Source organism: Fukomys damarensis, unplaced genomic scaffold, assembly GCF_012274545.1.
Source record: "Fukomys damarensis isolate Sample0158 unplaced genomic scaffold, DMR_v1.0_HiC HiC_scaffold_10, whole genome shotgun sequence".
NCBI lineage: Eukaryota > Metazoa > Chordata > Mammalia > Rodentia > Bathyergidae > Fukomys > Fukomys damarensis.
Window position 1 is genome coordinate 15442515 of NW_022900922.1, and position 3004 is coordinate 15445518.

A 3004-nucleotide genomic window follows, 5' to 3' on the forward strand; every position below is an offset into this window, starting at 1 on the left:
TTTTTTTTTTTTTTTTTTTTTTGGTACTGGGGATTGAACTCAGGACCTTGCTCTTGTGAGGCAGGCGGTGGCACCACTGAGCTAAATCCCCAGCCCTACTAACTTGTTTTTAAAAAGCTTTTCAGAAAATATTGTAAATGCTTATTATTTCAAATATTGGGGCTGTTTGTTACACAGCAATAGGTAACCACTAGAAGCAACCACCCGCTAGAGAAGCTGGTCATAAAGAAGTGATGAGATGGGGAACATTCTTGAACAGCCACTGCCTATGTGTGGCTGGTAGTTGGGACAAATGACCTTAGCACAATTCGTGAGGCTTGGAAACACCTCTGAATTCTCCTGGACACTGAGTGCTCTGCAGGAATCAGAGGGCAGTAGCGGGAAGGAGCGATCCCTGTGGACCAGAACTGTGACGTCCAAGTGGGACCAGAACAGCGGGGTGGCACAGGGACACTTCTGGCTCCCCAAGCAGGCGGTGATACAGCACATGGGTTACACATGCGGTACCAAGAAGGAAGCTATAATAGTGATGTGATCCGAGTGATAATATGCTTGCCTCCTGGTACTCTTATAAACTTTCTATTTTTTACTGTAACTATGTTGGGTGGGTTTCTTGTTTTTGTATTGTTTTTGCTTATTTTTCTTTGGTACTGGGGATTGAATCCATAGACTGTACTGAGCTACACGCCCAGCCGTTTCTTTATTTTGAACTTTTAAATTTTTTGACACATGGTCTCACTGTATGGCTAAATTGTTCAGACTGGGATCAATTTATGACCCTCCTGATTCAGCCTCCCAGAACGCCGGGATTACAGGCACATGCTACCACACCTGGCTAAGTGTGTCAGTAGCAAATTCACAAAATCAAATTAAAATCTAGAAGCAGCTCAAATTAATGTGAAAAATCATCCTGAAAATTCTATCTTTTAAAGCCAACCTCCTAAACAGCCAATCCCCAGCAAGGAATTTGTCCTCAGTGTCTCTTGGAGAGTTGACATCTGAGCCCAGAGGGACCAGCCCTGGGCGCAGTCTTATAGAGGAGTCTGACCAAGGCACGTAGACTCAGCTCAGAAAGGGGACCACTTGGGGCCTCAGGCCCAGAAGTGGGGCCTCCTATCTGCTTAGATTCTTTCACTTCTGTCATTCAGTTTTTAAGACAGGACCCAAATCCTCCTCAAAATCAAGGACTGGAACGAAGAGGGGCTTTCCCCATCAGTTCCTGCAAAATGAATAATCCTGACCCAGCCCTGTGCCCTGTGCTCTGGGGCTTGCACTCCCAGGATGGTGCCACAGGTCCACCCCTGTGAACAGGACTGGATCTATTACCGGGACAATGGAAAAGGCACAGCACAGAGAAAAGATTCCGTGATCTCAGAGAAGGGTAAAGGCTGGTACAAACGTGTGATACTACTAATATCATCTTTTAGCTCCTCCAAGATTTCTCTTCCTTACCCTGAAATGGGAAGAATATTTCCTGCCCATTTTACAAGCTTCCCAGGGAGTTTAGATGAAATGATGGATGTAAAGTCACCTGATGTAAAGTATCCATCATTTGACAGTGGTTTTTGTTTGTTTGTTTTTGTTTTGTTTTGTTTTTCAGCAGAAACTAAGCAAAAAGGGTCACCAGAACCCAAGTTTTCAGAGGAGAGAGATAGTGTCTTTGTTGGATGACTCCTTGCTAGACCTTGTAGCAACTGGCATATTTTAACTCCCCCACCACCCCCAGGGCTGCCTTTCCACAGCACTGCAGGCACTGTGCTATGTGCCTGCCACAGATGCTTTCTGAGGTCACAACAGGTGACTGCAGCCTGAGTGGGTGCCGCCCTATGGCCCTGCGTCTTGAGGAAGCAGAGATACCATGCACACTGACAGCACAGTGCAAGCTTCAAACAAAAGGCAAGACTGAGAGCCGGGCATTTACTTCAGTTGCACTGTACCTGCCTCGCAAGTGCAGGGTCCTGAGTTCAATTCCGGGTACCAGAAAAAATAAAGGGTGAGACCAGACCCAGCTCTAGTTCAGGCTGCTTGTTTGGGTGGCACCTGGGACCTTAGAGAGGAGCTGCTGACCTCTCGTTGCCCCTGCACTAGCTGATGGCTTTGGTGGGTGCTCCCTGCAGGCTGTTGGCTTCTACTTGGGGCTCCCTCTCTACTCTTCTCCCAGGGGGCTTTCTCCTGCCACTGAAACCTACTCATCCTGCAGGCGGGCAGCAGAGACGCTGAGGCACAAGGCACCAAAGGGTACACTTAGCCACACGGGGTGGCAGTAGAGGATTGCTCCCATGCCCCAGGTGGACAGCTTTGAGGCGTCCCTCTCCTCTCCTCCCAGGACTGCCCTGCACACCCCTCATGCCCCCAGCCCCTATTCCCACGGCATCATTGTGCTTCCTGGGATCCCCGCTCAGAGGCCACTCACCCCCAAGTGCTTGTCTCAGAGTCCGCCTTTGGAGAATCCAAACCAAGATGCCCAGGCAGTGACACTAGCTGGGACTAGAGCCAGGCCATGTGAGTGAGCAAGGTGGGTGTGCAGAAAGCTGCTCACACTTGGGTTTCCCCAAATGCCAATGCGCTGAGCAGACACACTCATGCCAACTGAGGAAGGGAGTGGCTTTTGGGGTGGCTTGTGGTTGTTGTTCTTTGCCAGACAGGACTTGTACAGTCTGCATGGCTCAGAATCCAGGGTCCAGGTTTAAAAGTCCCCAAATGTACTGGCAATCCCTGACTTGATGGTGACTGGACTTCACAGTGATGAAATGCATACCCATACTGCCATTCTGCTTTTCAACAGATCACGTGAGATCATTGACACTTTATTGGACAATAGGCTTTGTATTGGGTGGGTGATTGTGCCCAAGCAGGCTGCTGTAAGGGTTCTGAGCATGTTCCAGGCAGGCGAGGCTGAGCTGTGGTTATGCGTATTAAGCACATTTGACTAACAGTGTTACACTTGATCTTAGCCAAAAGGCAGAGGAGTGATTTTGACAGTGTTTCCAATCACAGGGGGTGG